Raw genomic sequence first — 19,150 nt, forward strand, 5'->3', positions numbered from 1 at the left:
GGGAGAAAGACTAAATATAGCTTTGGCCCTTGTTTCGTGGGTGACAGAGTTGTGTCCGTGCAACTAGTCCTGGTCCGGTAAGCTTTACAGAGTTATCCACCCTTAATACGGTATTGTTATTAAAGAATATAGGGATGCTCGATTGCCAGGCCGGAATGTTCCGAATTGACAGAATTGCAATCGAGTGAGACGGAATTCAGTCCTGTCACAGTTTTGCCAGTCTGGTGGTGCGAGTAGAATGGTGACGTAATTAAACACAGCAAGTTTGTTTCAGCTGTCACGGTTGGTTGAGATATTTTCTCATGTAGTTGGCGCATGTGGTCTAGCCCCACATCCCCATTTTCATTCGATTGTCACTTTTTGGGGGGGTTGACAGAATTCAATTCCGGAACCTAGGTGACCTATTCTATGTTACATACAAGTGGGGAATCGAAACCCTGCCACTTGACTCAATGACATACCTTCTGATGCAACGCGCACGCTTTAACCATTCGACCACCCAAAACGCTTATATCGGGACTAACACATGGTACAATTTTATTTCATTAATTCCGTTGCGCGCAGGCGTCTTTAGCAGTGGGAGGAAACAGGGGGACCTGGAGAAAACCAACGAGATTGGACATGCGATCCCAGTCCTTGTCACGTACAAGCGGGGAATCGAAACCAATATATTGTAGGACCACAGGGACTCTACTCACCCACATTTCACACGTTGTGAGGAGATAATACTGATATACTGTTAGCGTTGTTATATAAACAGAGACATTCTCGGGTTTCATCCCCAGTTCCTTGGGAATTTCCAGCCTCGTTCCCCCCAGTGTCAGGAAGGCAAGTCTGACAAGGAAATGAGTCTAGTTGCTCGGATGGGAGGAACAACCAAGGTCACGTGTATACAATGGGCGGCACGTTAAAGACCCCCTGACAATTATAAACCATTCCTCACTAGTCCGGTTGTTACAGAACAAGTGGGAAGTTGAAGTCCATTCCATTTTTGCATAGCCTACAGCGGTACCCCCCCCCACCCTATTTCTTAATCGTCTGAACAGTTCATTGTTGATTAGTTGGGGGACGTAGTCGAAATAGGGTGTAGTCAAAATAGGGTGTAGTCGAAATGGGATGTAGTCGAAATGGGACGTAGTCGAAATGGGAGGGAACCCCAACAGGGACTGAAATGTGGGTAATAAAAGAGGGTTTTATAGCCGGGGGAACAGGTATTTAATCTATCGGGGGGGGGGGGGGGGGTTAGCACGCGCGCGCTGTTTCATACGGTCGCCTGTCCAACCTCGTGGGTTTTCTCTGGGCCCTCCGGTTTCCTCCCACTGCTAAAGACTCCTACGCGCAAGCGAATTATTGACATAAAATTGAACCATGTGTTAGTCCCGAAATGACCTAGTTTGTGTCGAGTGTACGTTAAACCCCATTTCTCTCTCTCGCTATTTAATCTATGAATTTGCTCATATGATGCAGTATTCTCACAAATAACCCTTTTTAATGATTATTTTCAAATATTTTATTTAAGAATTATTTTTCAAATAGACAAAAGAATAACATAATACAATAAAATACATCGTTGTTTCTGGCAAGCAATTTTATTACTATCAGATATGTAAATATTGCGGAAGTCTTAGCTTTTCTCCCAGTCCACTAGAGTTACCTGCCCCTGGTAAATACCAGATTATATTTTATTGGTTATCGTGGCCAATCTCGACATTTGTAAATGGGTATATAAAACAGTAGGCGGAGGCACATAATGAGTAAAAGGGACCAATTCTGCTCGGATCAGTTTGTATTACTATGTCCGATGTAAACAATGCACGTGCTATCGACGCCACACTTAAAGGTCGGTCATGTGGTAAAAGAAGTGTTGGCGGGGTATCTAGCCTCGATCATTGCTATAATACGTGTGTGTGTGGGGGGGGGGTAGCACGTGCACGCTGTATCATAAGATCTGTCATTGAGTAAACTGGCGGGGTTTCGATTCCCGACAGGAGTAGGGTCGCCTGTCCAACCGATCCGCCCCCCCCCTCTCTCTCTCTCTCTCTCTCTCTCGCTTTAATACAGTAATACAATAATCGGGCTATTACCAAGGATAACTAGCTCCAAATGACCGAGGGGAAGACGCTGGTCATAATAACCCTTAAATTAGATGGCAACCAAAATATCGTTTAATGTAAGCGAATTTATCCCGGGATTAACAATGAGGATTTGTCGAGAATATTGCTGCTTAATTTGTTAAAATATCTAAATTAATATGCATATTGAATAGTAAGTATGATAATACAAGTCATTCCGAATAACATAACACAGATCCATAGCTATCTTAAAGCGATAATTTCATATTTTCTAAGAAAGTCAAAACATAATTATTTCTATGTCTTTTGCTCAATAGGTTGTCGACTCACTATTATACCATCATAGGTATTATTCTCCCACTTCAAAATAATTGACACAGGAAATAATAACACAATTACTTCCCTTGTTTTTCTATTCCCCCATGGAATAGCTATCTTCAAACGTTTGAATTTGAAGTTGAAAAAGATATTTTTGCCAATTTCTCAACTGGCAATAGTGAATTATAGGATTAATAGGATTATTCCTAACTAGGTAGGACTGTTTATAGATACCATCTATTTTAAGGCTTTATTTTAATACATTTTAAAAATATAACTTAAAAATATGAAATTGCAACTTTAAATTCTCGATGTGTTATAGGAATCACATTATGTGACCCGCTCCCACGAAAACTGGAGCTTCTCGCACAACTTCATTTTGTACTACGGGCACAAAAACATTAACTGTATGCCTTCTTGTTGCTTTGAATGAGCCGAACTCTAGATGATACGACAACATTAAAAAGAATTGTATTTTTGGAAAGCTTAGGCTGTTTACTATTCAGATATGCTACCAGCTCTATTTTTATAAAAATGTTCAAGAGTCTGGTTTTGTGGGAGCAGCTCACATAATGTGAAAGATGAATCTCCAAACATAACACAATTTTTATGGGTTATCAATCACTGATTTTATTCTAAAAGCGCGACGTTTCGACACGTATCGTTGTCAACGAAAAACCGAGGACCCGTGTATACACTGGCGTGCACATAAAAGATCCCTTGACAATTGGAATTCGATATAAGAGTAGGCCATAGTGCCGCTACCCGGGCAAAATTTCCCTCACAGCACACTGTATGGCGTATGCCCGTCTTCATTGGCCCAGGTTATGAGCAGAACAGTAGGACGTTAAACCCCATTTCAAAGATATGTATAATTGAAATTTCATCGATCTATGTTGCTCCGCCTGCTCGCTGTATAATACGCCCGCCGCCATCTTGTTGTCCACGAAAATTAAATGATAGACCTCTTATAAATCTGATTAAATCGATTATCTAGCGTTGGTATTTTAATTTGCTTTCTTAATTAAATGTTTAGCGTGGATTAAGCCGTGAGAAATTTGGTAGTTTAGCGAAAATGCGAATGACGAATCGAGCCTTAAATTTAAGAAATTATCTTCTTGGGTATCATATGTCGCCAAGCTAATAGTTAGGCATTTTGAGATATACGTTGCACGTTCCGGACAAAAGCCTTTCCCCAAATATTACTTATTACCACTTCCTCCAAATATATTATGGCGGCCATCTTGGATCTTCAGGATTTCTGCTATGTAAAAACACATCTCTGCACAACTAGGATTGTGTCCAGTATAACCAGTTGTGTTCTTGGCAATGTGAAAGAGCATTACTGGATATTCGTAACTAGATTCGTTTCTTCAGTACAACCAGTTGTTTTTCTGGCAATATGAAAGGGCACTACCGGATATTCATAACCAAAACCCTTTATCCAGTATAACCAGTCATTTGGTGGCAATATGAAAGTGACATAATGTATTAAATCTGTACTATTTTGCTGCTTGTAAAATAACATTAATAAGCTCTCACTGATTGTCATACATGCGCCAGGGCGCGCGATTAAGTTGCGTATTACATATTTTACGATTGTTTTCACAACAGATTACCCCTGAAATACGCCAGATTTGTGATTATTTATTGTTATATATATTAAAGATGGTTGCCGGGGCATTAGAACAATACATTAAACCTGATGCCACCCCTGGTGCATACCCTGACCAGCCACGCTTTAACCATTTCCAACTTCTTCTTACAACCCACCTTACTCGCTTCCGTACCTGAAATATTTAAAACAAAACCTGGGTAATTATTTCGGTGAGTCAAGTCACGTGGTTGAGGTCACAGGATTGTATGTGGCAAGTAGTAAGAATATCTGCCCAACCTCGTGGGTGATTTTTCCCCGGTGTCCTCTCACTGCTAAAGAACACTACGCGCACTTGTAGTCCCACAACCTAGTTTGTGTCAAGTGGGTTTCTCTCTCTCTCTCTCTCTCTCTGTAATACGTGGTAACTTTTCGCTTTAGTCTAACTAATCACGTAAGGAAATCAGTCCTCGGTAGTCATGGCTAAACTGTAATATGAACACTACGTACACACTAGTAGGAATGACTCTAGAGCCGTTAGTGACGCATTACTATTGTACATGAGTGTTACGATTCGGAAACGTTGGTTGTTTCCACTGGTCAGTGCCCAGTGCTGCAAAGAAAAGCGACGCAAAACCGAGGTCCACCCGTGCTGCTGTACTCGTTGGCATGCAGTAACTAAACCTCTAAACAGCTGGTAGTTGATGGTGCGTGTTCGCAAACGCCACTGTTCGGGCAGATCGTTCTTTATAGCACACCTCATGGTGTATTCCCGTCTTTATTATTCCGGTAGTTACAGATCCTAAAATTGCCTGCATCAAACCTAGTAACCTATGGTGATCGAATGTTTGGCATTGTTGCTCCAACTTCGTGGAATGACAAACATTTGAACAGCTCCATCAAACGTGCCAAAACATTACCTGACTCCAGGGAAAAGTTAAAAACACACCTGTTTCAACAAGCTTATCCGGTGTGACATTAGAAGCACTTGGAGTACGCCTCGGCGGCATGGAATAGGCGCTATATAAATAACTTTATTATTATTATTATTATTATTATTATTATTACTACAAATAATGAGTAAAATAAAATGAAATGGGGTTTAACGTCCTACTGTTCTGCTCCGAACTGGGCTAATGAAGACGGGCATACGCCATACAGTGTGCTATGAGAGAGAAATTTTGCCCAGGCAGCGGCACTACGGCCTACTCTTATATCGAATTCCAACTGTCAGGGGATCTTTAACGTACACGCCAATGTGTACATGGGCCATCCGTCCTGCATCACTGACAAGGGGGAACCACGCCGGAAAATCTGGATGAACTTTCTCGGCCAATAGATAATGAGTAACTATAATACACCCTAATGTATTTTTTCGTGAACTACCCACCTTCTTAGCACGTTTTGATTTCTTTTTCTCTTGTTTTTCTGCCACCTCTACACCCGTGGGTTCGTTTTCAGTTAATTCACAAGAATCTATGATATCAATCGTATCACCGTGTAAATCTACCTCATCGAGTCGAGTCCTGTCTATTAAAATATCACTTTGTTCGTGTATTAATCGATCACTCTGTATTGCACTGTTTTCTTTATTCGTTGTCTCCGCTCCTTTCGGGGAATTTCCGGCTCCGGACACATTTCCAGGAGGCGTTGACACTTCCCCCGACTGTTCGCTGGTATTTAACGGATACTTTTTAGCAAATGTTTTGATCGTTTCCACAGTTTCTGGTGTTTTCTTGGATAAGTTTTCCTCGCTATAAGCACCAAGGTTTCGCCGGTGAAAATCGTCTTTCAAAGGCTGTTCATCTGACGATGAGAACCACCCAAAATATTTAAAAGTTTGCCTTAACCAATTCATGTTGTTTTGTTCTGTGTAATCCAAGTCCTTGTTTTATATGCAACTCTTCCGTTTCTGAAAAGAGAATTGAAATAAATATAGGCTTAGTGTCAATTTGATTAAAATACAGATCTATATTTCGTTTCGTTTTTTTATACTTTCGATGGCCCGCACTACATGAAGATCTGACATGTTGTACTCGAAGGTCGTGTCAGGGGTCGTACAAGCGGCTTTTGACCCTCTGACGTCAGACATTGATTAATCAATCAGCGTTGGCGTTTGTAGTGGTTTACCCACAGTCGCCGTAACAGACTGTTTCATTGGCTTATCCCTCACTTGAACCAAAACGCCGGTAATATAACAACTCTTCTGGAACCTAGTGTAATAAAGACAAGTAAAACGAAATTTTGAACTATTAAAAAAGAAACGAAATAGAATCTAGTTTAATCAGATTGGCCCAATGTTCTCCATTTATTCATTCAGCTAACGTTGACAGTTAAAGGGGTGTAACTCTTCCAAGCTTAACTTAGTTTCAGACCACAATTAATTACTTATATAAGAAATGAAATAGGGTCTTATGTCCTACTTTTCTACCCCGACTGGGCTGATGACGAAGGGCATACGTCACACAATGTGCTATGAGAAAAAATTTGCCCAGGCAGCAGCACTACAACCTACTCTTATTGAGATATCCAACTGTCAATGGTCTTTTACGGCACGCCAATGTGTACGGGGGACCTCGGTATTTCCTTCCATCCGAAGGACTAGACAGCTGTCTTGTGCGTGATCTATATACCTATAGTAAATTTTACTATACAATTATGCCCCAATCTCGGCCAACAAAAAATGGACATATGGTTGAATTTTATTTAAATAATTCGCTTGCGCGTAGGGATCTTTAACAGTGGGAGGAAACCGGAGTACCCGGAGGAAACCCACGAGGTTGGACAGGCGAGGTGTGCGATAAATAACGTAACTTTCAAGACAGGACTACATATCATTTAACTAAGCTGGGCCAACCGAGTGTACACATATCCATGACGTCATTATTTCAGCTGTGGAGTAAACACCAATGACCTTTATATAACTGTCAATGATTTAATACAGGGAAAAAGATACAACCTTTACGTCAACTGGTACACACTGGTAGTTCTTGTCTCAACTTAATCTAGACTACACTTTTTACAGGCCTCGGGTCACCATAGACTTACGCGTTGCCTTTAATGTTAATTTTCGTCTCTTTGATCGGCCAAAACATTTTCCCCAATAATCGTTGGATTGAATGTTTTTTACAAAGTGGAAGTAGTATCTAGAAAACGTGTAACTAAGGGGCGTGGTAAACATTGATTTTTTTTTAGAACAAAAAGTACTGAATATTTGTATTGTTAGGGGTTTCGATTACCCCCTCTCCCCAACCACCCCCGCCCTGAGCTGCGAGGAACATGCGTTCACACCTGTAATAATGTTTGAACAGAGATAGTAATGGCGTGTCAATAAAGCTGAAAACCGCAATTTGATAGGAGGCGAAAAATATAAAGGGGGAGCAAAAGTTTAAACTCAATGACGAACGTTAACCCAATTAGTCCCCTTCATTATGTCGATTTATTCACCCAAAAGTCAAATAAGACACCCCCCCCCCCCATAGGCGTACGGGCTCGATGACAGTTAGGGGGGCAGAACCCGAAATGCCCGAAAAAAATTTTGGGTTTACAGACAGCGACGCCGGTCTTCTTCGAGAGGCGAAGACGCGGAGCTTACCTTGTATGGAACATCCCCCCCCCTCCCCCAAAAGACAATTTTGGAATATTTGACGGCTGCAAACACATTTTCCTCTCTTTAAGCCACCGAACAACAAAGCAACTTCAAAGTGGTCTAATATAGCCTAATCAAGATGGCTGACTCGAATTCTAATCCACGGAGACGGGACCGTTGGGAGAAAATTTTGAAAATTAAACTGCCGCAAACGCGTTTTCTTGCTATTCCAGCCCGTGAATACAGCAACTTCAGTTTGGTCCAATAAAGCCTACCTGGCTGGCACGAATTCCAAAAAACCAATCAATCGTCGCGGGGTATGGGGGCCTCACCCTCCCGGAGAAAATTTAGAAAATTTAACCAACACAAATGTGTTTTCTGCTATTTTAGCCTGTGTATATAAGCAACTCCAAAAGTATCCAATGGTTTTGTAACCGAAATCCCATTCTGAATTCCAACCATCCAATCAGATTGTTGCAGCTGCATTCACAAATAATAATCGATGCCCGAAAAATATCGCACAAAGTAGAGTGGCTCCAGACAAAATGTTTTAATCCATAGTCAACTCAGTACAAATTCGTGATATTCAATTACAAGAAAAGTAAAATTAGTGTTTTATTAGGGCTCGATGACAGTTAGGGAAGCAAAACTAGAAATGCCCGAAAAAATTTCAGGTTTACAAACAGCGGCGCCGGTTTTCTTCGAGAGGTGAAGAAGCGGAGCTGACCTTGTATGGAACGCCCAAGAAATTTTTGGAATATTTGACGGCCGCAAACGCGTATTACTGCTATTCAAGCCCGTAAAATTAGTGTTTTATAGATTTCGGGTCCTTTATTTTGCCAAGTAGATGAAATAATTTTTCTTTTAACTTTACCCGTCTGCCCGAAAAGTCAGCTTGCCCGAAAGTTAGGGGGACAGCTGCCCATCCCCCTCCCCCCTCCCCCCTGGCTCGTACGCCTATGCCCACCCACCTCCCCATAGTGACGCTGTAAAATTACCCTTATAGCTGTTTTCCTATTACGTATATACTTATATTGACTTATTTATATATATATAAATGATAAATTATTCGGTGTGTGACCTACAATAAAACTGAAACAATAACCGGTCCCGTCATGCCCATGGCTTCTATACTCGTATATCCATAGATTGTTAACTTGATCAACATAAAAAGCACAATATGTCCAGACTCGCACACACTAAACTAAGGATAATATTTTGCTAAAAGTTCGATTTGTCGTTGGCGACAACCTCTCGGTTCCAACACTCCGAGAAAATACCGATTTGTGGTAATATCTCGTAAACTATAGTATTTAAATTTATCGATTAAATACAACTATATATAGCCTTTTAGTCTATATTCAAGTTCATGGATTTAGTACAGCTAAATATCGACCAATATCAACAATTAACGGTAAATATATACATGTATAACAATCTATATTCCTTAAACAATCGGTTTATTAAACATACATTATGCAAGGGCGAAATCTGCCTATTGCAGGTCGTTCTTTAGGCCTGAAATGTCATATAAACTATTAATTAGACATTTATTAACATGAAAAGACCATAATCGACTCTCGATGTCATTGCTAGCCTTAAACATACTTTATGCAAGCGCTAAATCTGCCTATTGCAGGTCTTTCTTTAGGCCTGAAAAATTTTATATAAATTATTAATTAGACATTAATTAGCTTACCAAGACCATAATCAACTCTCGATGCCGTTGGATGACTTCAATATTTAGTAGATTTGAATACGTTTTGTGATTGATGAAATAACCGCACAAATGAATAATCGAGACGTTGGTTATTATAATAAAAATTCAAAACGATGCACATAGTTTCCTATTCGATAAAAAAAAACCAAACAAACAAAAAACAAATTCTAATATTTCAGCACCATGTGGTTTTGATCAAAGGAAAATTCACAACAATGTACTATCTCTAAGTTGTATTTTTTTCATTAACTGCTGGTATATCGATATACTTACTGATAAACTACTTTGAACACTATTATGTTAAGGCCACGGAAAGGCCAACAAGAAAAATGTCCAACCGTTTTCGTTTTATAGAAAATGATTATTTTGTTGTACTCTGGGTTGATTTGAACCAAGATGTTAAGAACAAAAGAAAGATGAACTAATATTGTTTTCCAATTTTTATATGATAATCTATGTTTTTTTTAGGACGTAACATTACTGTGTGATATTAATGTATTACGTACAGACACGTGGTTATTAACAATTATGTGTCATATCTCAATTGTCCTATTCGTAATGTTTATCTCGAATCCCTGTGTGGCCCAAAATATTGCATGTGGCTAAATCTATTGGTTAAGGCCAGCTCAATATTTGTCACGGTCGTTGAGATGTAAATAAGGTTAGGGCACGTGATTGTTGGCGGGATTGTGGGTTAGGTTTAGGGTAAGCATTGGGGTTAGGTCCAGGGTTAGGGTAGGGATTAGTGCTAGCCCTGTTTACATCTTGTGACCTATGACGAAAAATTGAGCTGGCCAACATTTCGTACTAACCGTGAGTGGCCAAAGATATTGGTTAGTACTTGTTGGGAGCCCCCTTGTCAGTGATGCAGGATGGAGGGCCTGACAAGGACAGCTGTCTAGTCGTTCGGATGGGACGAAAAACCGAGGTCCGTGTATACATTAGAATGCACGTAAAAGATCCCTTGGCAGTTGGAATTCGATATAATTGTTGGGAGTGTTTAAGAAAGTCAAAATAAAGTATACGGTTATTAAAGTATCCGGTCTTAGTTGTTAAAGGGGAGGTTGGGTGGTCAAATGGTTAGCACGTGCGCGCTGTATCATATGGTCTGTCATTGAGTCAACTTGCGTGGTTTCAAATCCCCGGTTGTACGTGACAAGGAGTAGGGTCGCGTGTCCAACCTCGTGGGTTTTCTCCGGGTCTTCAGGTTTCCTCCCACTGCTAAAGACCCCAACGCGCAAGCGAATTATTGAAATAAAAAATTAAAGCAAATTTTAGTTCCGAAATGACCTAGTTTGTGTCGAGTGGACGTTAAACCCCATTTCTCTCTCTCTCTCTCTCTCTCTTACATTTGTTAGTGGTGTTGGAGGCGGTCAAAATAAAGTATCGATCTCATGTTAACGAATACACAAAATTTAATAGAGAAAATGAAATGAAATGGGGTTTAACTTCCTACTGTTCTGCTCCGACTGGGCTGATGAAGACGGGCATACGCCATACAGTGTGCTATGAGAGAAATTTTGCCCGGAAAGCGGCACTATCGCCTACTCTAATATCGAATTCCAACTGCCAATTAATTAATTCGTGATCAATTAATACAGGTTTTGTGTTTTATTTAATGAGACTATTTACTGGTGTTATGTCCATTGGGAATTCCATCAAAACTAGGTGGAAAAGCCACTGTCCGGGCAGAATCCTCCATATTTAAAAACACCAGATAACAGCATATTAGTCTCAAAATAACCTTTGTTTCTGTTTTCTCCTGACGCATCGAGAAAGTATGTCCCTTTAATTTCAATTACGTTTGACTCATAGAGAACGTATCACTTTAATTTCAATTATATTTGACTCTTAGAGAAAGTATCCATTTAATTTCAATTATATTTGACTCATAGAGAAAATATCCATTTAATGTCAATTATGTTTGACTTATAGAGAAAATATCCCTTTAATTTCAATTATATTTGACTCATAGAGAAAGTATCCATTTGATGTCAATTATGTTTGACTTATAGAGAAAATATCCCTTTAAATTCAATTATATTTGACAGATAGAGAACGTATCCCTTTAATTTCAATTATATTTGACTTATAGAGAACGTGTCCCTTTAATTTCAATTATCGACCACACCGTGATTATTATATAAATTATGACAGGTGAGTTAGACTTTGTTCCCTAACATAGATTATTAGTCAGAGTTAGGTCATTGTTTACCTGGTTTTAATATATTACATAACATACAGGTATCTACACCTGCATATATTTCTTATATCTTTCTTATCATATTGCTGTTCATAGAGTTTAACGTCCGCTTACTTCCAGAGTGATATTACAGACATCGGCCTGGTTTTGTTTAGTAAATTCACTCCTGTGGCCTGTGGGAGAAAACCGGAGTACCCGGAGTAAAGCCACGGGGTGTAGTTCACTATAATTAGATGAATAGAGGCCCTATGCTTTTCCACTGGTAGCCGCTTCCAAATACCCCACCCTCACGACTAGAGTCGCGTGAAATTGTGTTTTGAATACAACTGAGTAAAGTCGAGAACGCTGACGGGTGTTTAAGATTAAAGAGCATATATTAGATGGGACATGATAACTAGCCCTGTTTACAGCGGGCAGGGGAATTAGACCTGTATTACAGCGGACAGGGGAACTAACCCTTTAATACAGCGGACAGGAGAACTAGCCCTGTAATACAGCAGGCAGGAGAACTAGCCCTGTATTACAGCGGACAGGGGAATTAGACCTGTATTACAGCGGACAGGATAAGGTTTAATGTCCAACTTTTCTATTCCATGTGCACGAAGTTTTTTGTCCCATTTGAATGACTAGACTCTGAAGGAGGTAGGAGGATTTAGGTCAGGTTGTTCTGCTGAACAAAAATTCTCATTTGTTATAAACTTTATTGAGTCGACTGGCGTGGTTTCGAATCCCCGGTTGTACTTGACAAGGAGTAGGGTCGCATGTCCAACCTCGTGGGTTTTCTCCGGGTCCTCCGGTTTCCTCCCACTGCTAAAGACGCCTATGCGCAAGCGAATTATTGAAATAAAATTAAACCATATGTTAGTCCCGAAATGACCTAATTTGTGTCGAGTGGACGTTAAACCCCATTTCTCTCTCTCTCTCTCTGTTATAAACTTTATTGAGAATGCGACTAGTCGTTCGTATGGGACGGAAAACCGAGGTCCCGTGTACACATTGGCGTGGACGTAAAAGATCCCTTGACAGATGGAATTCGATATAAGAGTAGGCCGTAGCGCTGCTATCGGGGTAAAATTTCCATCATAGCACACTGTATGGTGGAGCAGAAAATTAGGACGTTAAATCCCATTTCATTTTAATGTTTATTTGAACGAATAGTGTTTTTTTCTAACCATATATTATGCACTTGAAATTAACTATGGTGTTTTTAAAGTTCCTATCTATCAAGGCGTCATATGTAAATATATATATATGTATATGTTGAGTGTCACGTCTCGCAAAGATATGAGACGCATTCAGTGCCGAATGCAGATGAAAAGAGACCCAAGGCTGTTCACTTATTCGGTCCCCACCCTCACGGGGGATGAAACTCCGGCACTGAGCAAGTTTGGGGTCTAGCTCGGTGATTATGCCGATGTTGTTCAAGTAAACGTAAACATCACCCTCATTCGGCAAACCTCGACAGATTCTACGCATCTAATCTCGGCTGTATGACGAATTCAGCCATATTGGAACTATTTTAAAGGTCCCGGATAAGTGTATTATATCAACAAACGTCAAGTTTGGCATTGGGTTTGGGGAATTACCAGGGAATTATATCAAACCAGCAGCCTTGAGACAATATCTCTGCTCGTTTAGTTATATACACTCGACAAAAGACGCCATTTTGGGACTTTTTTGTAAAAGCGGCACGTATTGCTGTTAAAGTAAACCGGTAGCCGCATCGCAAATGTATGGGCGTAGAAAAAATCAATTACTATCATACAGCCGAGGTTAGATGTAGGGTACTGGAATCTGCCGAGGTTTGCCGAGTGACTCACCCTGTCACTACAGAACGAATGAGTTGAACCTGGAAGCCGAGGTCGAAGGTCATCATCTAACTCAGTCACCGATTCAGTGGTTTGAATATAATTTAGTATATGTCCTGTAATATAATGTATTTTTCATCAAATGACTGGCATATATCAACGTATATACATTACACTATATATATTTATTATTATAAGTATATAATACCTAATAAGGCATTTCTTACTCCACCTGGGGGTCACGGTGGCTAAGTGGGTAAGACGCTGGCTCGCTAGCCTGGAGGTCGGGTGTTCGATCCCTGCATTGGCCGAGAAAGTTCATCCAGATTTTCCGGCGTGGATCTCCCTTGTCAGTGATGCAGGACGGAAGGTCTGGCAAGGACAGCTGTCTAGTCGTTCGGATGGGAGGGACCGAGGTCCCGTATACACATTGGCGTGCACGTAAAAGATCCCTTGATAGTTGGAATTCAATATAAGAGTTCTCGGGCCAGTGCCACTGTCCGAACAAAATTTCCCTCATAGCACACTGTATGGTGTATGCCCATCTTCCTTAGCCCATTTCGGAGCAGAACAGTAGGACGTTAAAACCCATTTCATTTCATTTCATTTCATTTCTTACTCCACCATAATAGTAAGTGCAGGAGGACCGCACTACACGTAAAACAAAAATCTACAAGATTGGAAATGCCATATTATATACTTAAAAACCTTTTGTTGTATTTTTACCTGATATTATTTATAATCTATTGTCAAGGTAATCTATTATTCTACCTATGTATAAAACTGGATAGCTAATTAATTATTGATATACAACACCTGAAGACGTTTATAAATAACAGATAGCTATATACTAATGTTGTAATTTTTACCTGATATTATTTATGTAATTTATTCTATATATGTATAAAACTGCATGGCTAATTGCTAATTATTGATATACGTTATAGCACCTGAAGACGGTTTATTAATGGCACATGGCCAATGTTTGATTATTTATAGACATTATAGCATCTGAAGACGGTTTGATTATTTATAGACATTATAGCATCTGAAGACGTCCAATTAAGAGCGGATAACTAGTTCATAGTTTGATGTATAAATGAATGAAGAAATAGAGAGAGAGAGAGAGAGAGAGAGAGAGAGGGAGAGAGAGATGGGGTTTAACGTCCACTTGACACAAACTAGGTCATTTCGGGACTAACATAGGGTTTAATTTTATTTCAATAATTCACTTGCGCGTAGGGGTCTTTAGCAGAGGGAGGAAACCGGTGGACCCTACTCCTTGTCACGTACAGCCGGACATTCGAAACCGATGTATATATGAATGAAGAAATAAAAGAAATAAAAGAAATGAAATGAAATGGGGTTTAACGTCCTACTGTTCTGCTCCGAACTGGGCTAATGAAAACGGACATACGCCATACAGTGTGCTATGAGGGAAATTTTGCCCGGACAGCAGCACTACGGCCTACTCTAATATCGAATTCCAACTGTCAAGGGATGTTTTACGTGGTTGATGTTTTATTTGGACGTATTTTTATTTTAAGTATAATATGTGAAAAACAAAACTTATGTAGATTTTAAAATACACAATGAAATTGGCAATGTAGGAGGACTGCACAACGACAAACAGACAGAACTAAAGATCAAGTAACAAAATTGACCGACAAATATTCACAGGGTGTGAAAGATATAACATCGGAACGACTTTAGGAGTAAAAAAAAAACCCAAAACCCCCCAAAACATTAATTTTTGATCTGTACCATCTGGCAAGTTCATCGTTTAAGCTATAAATTATGACAGAATAATTTATGACAGAAAAAGATAAATATGGCTACTGACCTGATGTCGGAGTCAAACTACACGAACTTTTAGGTCAAATTTTGGTGTGTGCGTGTCAACTTACATCCATGAATTAAGTGATATTTTATATATTACCAAATTTGTTTTGAACAATTAAAACGTTATATCTACAAGGAAACTAACAACTAACACCAGAAAATAGATTGGGATACATCGAGATGAAAACGTAACCCAATTTATCTCATACATATAACACACCAGAACAACCCATTTCATCCCATCCTATAGCACACCAGAACAACCCAATTCATCCCATCCTATAACACACCAGAACAACACAATTCATCCCATCTTATAACACATCAGAACAACCCAGTGCACCTCAGAACACACCAGAACAACCCAATTCATCCAATCCTATAGCACACCAGTACAACCCAATTCATCCCATCCTATAACACACCAGAACAACTCAGTTCATCACATCCTATAACACATTAGAACAACCCAGTTCATCCCATCCTATAACACATTAGAACAACCCAATTCATCCCATCCTATAACACATTAGAACCCAATTTATCTCATACATATAACACACCAGAACAACCCATTTCATCCCATCCTATAACACACCAGAACAACCCAATTCATCCCATCCTATAACACATCAGAACAACCCAATTCATCCCATCAGAAGACAGCAGAACAATCAAGTGCATATTATACATGAAACACACCAGAACAATTTGATTCATCTCATAACACAGCAGAACAACCTAATTCATGCCATCCTATAACACACCAGAACAATCCAGTGTATCTTATACATGTAACATATCAGAATAAACCAATCCAATACTTTGTTTGACCTTAATCGAACGTGTCGCTCCTTCAAATTTAATTCATTACTCAAAATATTTTCATGATTCAATTACAGAGTTTTATGAAAGATTTGAATTACTATGACATTATCAAATTTGAAATTGGCATTATCAATTACTTGAAAACGAGAAGGGGATTCTGTTCAAGACGTCAACTCGGAGAAAATACACCTCGAAACGTCAATCACTTCTTTGAAAATTAAGCAAATATGCTACTTCTCAAAATGTCACCGGCTTGATTGCTTAAAAACTATGAGAGAATAGTCCCCAAAACATCATGGACTTGATTTAAAGAGAGAGATAGATAGAGAGAGAGAGAGAGAGAGAGAGAGAGAGGGAGAGAGAGATGGGGTTTAACGTCCACTCGACACAAACTAGGTCATTTCGGAACTAACATACGGTTTATTTTTTTATTTCAATAATTCGCTTGCGCGTAGGGGTCTTTAGCAGTGGGAGGAAACCGGAGGACCCAGAGAAAACCCGCGAGGTAGGACAGGCGACCCTACTCCTTGTCACGTACAACCGGGGATTCGAAACCACGCCAGTTGACTCAATGACAGGCTTTATGATACAGCACGCACGTGCTAACCATTGGGGGAGGGGGGGGGCGAATGGTTAGCACGCACGCGCTGTATTTTATTTTATTATTGAAATAAAATTAAAACCATAAATTAGTCTCGAAATGACCTAGTCTCTCTCTCTCTCTCTCGCTAACCATTCGGCCATCCAACCCCCCTGACTTGATTTAAACAGTGCAAAGACTGCTCTTCGAGACGTCGCCCAAATAAATGAGTTAATTAGGTAATAGTTAGGGGGTGCAGCTACCATACGTTAGTCCGGAAATGACCGCCCCCCTCTTCTCTCTCTCTCTCTCTCTCTCTCTCTCTCACTCTCCGAGCCTATTAATAGTAACATCCTTTATTATTTACTATCACGTATTCATCTAAAATAATATTTTACCTTATACGCTACGCCCCTGACCCCGATTGGGTAGGGTGGGGAGAAGAGGAGAGGCCCCATAATATTAATTATTATATGTTTGTTCCAAAAAAATAACTGTCTCACTACCATTTTGTGTGACGTACACTAACCATAATATACGCCCTTTCACTATTGATGCAAGGGGCCCGTGACATTTTCAGGCCCCTTACAAGCTTAATCCTACCCTGCTTCTATCATTCGTTATTTTTGACACCTGTTCACAATGAACGTGGATGTTTTGTGTCATGTACTAGAATATATTATTTGCAAACGAGTGAACTGACCTGTTAATGTGTTCGACTGAAACAAGATAGCGGAGATAACTTCTATTGATAAACAGGATCGTCATAACACATGGACACACTGTACAGTTGTAATACACTGTGCTATGAAGACAATGTTGCCAGTGTAGCGGCACTATGTTCTACTCTTATTTTGAATCCCAGCTGCCAAGGGATAATTTACGTGCATGCCAATGTATACACGTGACCTCGATTTTTCGTCCCATCCTTGTCAGGCCTTTCGTCCTGCACCACTGAGAAAGGGAACCCACGTCGGAAAATCCCTATGAACTTTATGTGCCAATACAGGGACCTCTAGGCTAGCGAGCCAGAGCCTTTTTACCGCTTAGCCCTGGGGACCAACGAGCGCAGAGACACATTGCACCTGTGATTGCATGGCGTTTAATAGAAAGAATGATCACAGCGCTTGATAAAGATACCTGTAAGAGTATTGAACCGTTACATGTAATAAACTAAGAAATAGTAACCCCATATAAGAGAGAGAGAGAGGGGGAGAGAGAGAGTGAGAGGGAGAGGGAGAGAGAGAGAGAGAGAGAGAGAGAGAGTGTGAGAGAGAGAGGGGGAGAGAGAGAGGGAGAGAGAGAGAGAGAGAGAGAGAGAGTGAGAGAGAGAGAGAGAGAGATGAGGTTTAACGTCAACTCGGCACAAACTAGATCAATTCGGGACTAACATATGGTTCAATTTTAATTCAATAATTCCATTGAGCGTGGGGGGCTTTAGCAATGGGAGGAAACCGGAGGATCCGAAGGAAAACCCATGCAGTTGGACAGACAACCCTACTCCTTGTCACGTACAAATGGGGAATCGCAACCACGTCAGTTAACTCAATGACAGACCTTATGATACAACGAGCACGCGCTAACCACTCGGCCATCCAACCCCACTATCATACTAATGGAGTATCTTATGTTGATATTTTGTCCTTTTCAAAAAGGGTCATGTTATATAAAGATGACCCTGTTGATTGGTTTTATGTATTTAAAAGTTCCGTATTACTTACATTAAGTTTATATATCCATGTAAAAACACCTTCTAATCATCTTCTCCCTTCCTCGACCTCCACAGGTATTCACCAAGATGACATGTCGAGCAGGATATCAGGATATATATGAACGTAATATAGGGGACACTGTTGGCTTGGACTATTATTTACCTAGCGTTTATAATAGACGCTCATCACGTGACTTTTATATCTATATCGTCAAACCTGACCGAGGTTCAATGGTTACATACAACAAGCGCCGTGATTATTTAAATTAATAGTAAGCTGTTAGTATGAAGGCAATGGCGGGTTGTCATTGTTATATCGTGTATACAGAAAGCCGGTGGGTTTTTTTGTCAACTGGGGTCGTTATGTGTGCCTACAATGATTAATTATTTAAGTGCGGTAACATAAAAATCCCGTCTCTGATTTTATAACCATATACACCTGATTTACTCCCTGGTGACCGTAAATTCAGCGATTGTACATATATGACAAGGAGTAGGGTCGCCTGTCCAACCTCGTGAGTTTTCTCCCACCGCTAAAGACCCCCCTACGCGCACGTGAATTATTGAAATAAAATTGAACCATACAATTGAACCATAGTCCCGAAATGACTTAGTTTGTGTCGAGTGGACGTTAAACCATCTCTCTCTCTCTCTCTCTCTCTCTCTCTCTCTCCCCTCCCCTCCCCTCCCTCTCCCCCCCCTCCCGTAAATTCAGATAAGACGGTCACAGAAATCCAGGTGTAATCATTGAACTACTACCTACTCTATCCCCGTGCAAAAGGTTAAAAACGATTTCATTCCTATATATTCTATCCATAGTCAGATATAAAATAAAATGGGGTTTAATGTCTTAGTGTTTTGCTTCGACTGGGCTAATGAAGATTG

General features: G+C 40.1%; 1 long non-coding RNA gene across 1 annotated transcript; it reads right to left on the reverse strand.

Moving 5' to 3' along the window:
* Positions 1–1,485: 1,485 nt before the first annotated feature.
* Positions 1,486–18,419, reverse strand: LOC126822471 (uncharacterized). Its single transcript, XR_007680834.2, has 3 exons — positions 18,276–18,419; positions 5,375–5,896; positions 1,486–4,180 (listed from the first exon to the last, which is right to left on the reverse strand). It is a non-coding gene; the product is annotated as an uncharacterized LOC126822471 (long non-coding RNA).
* Between the last annotated feature and the right edge of the window lie 731 nt (positions 18,420–19,150).

Source organism: Patella vulgata, chromosome 5 (genome assembly GCF_932274485.2).
Source record: "Patella vulgata chromosome 5, xgPatVulg1.2, whole genome shotgun sequence".
Classification (NCBI taxonomy): Eukaryota; Metazoa; Mollusca; class Gastropoda; family Patellidae; genus Patella; species Patella vulgata.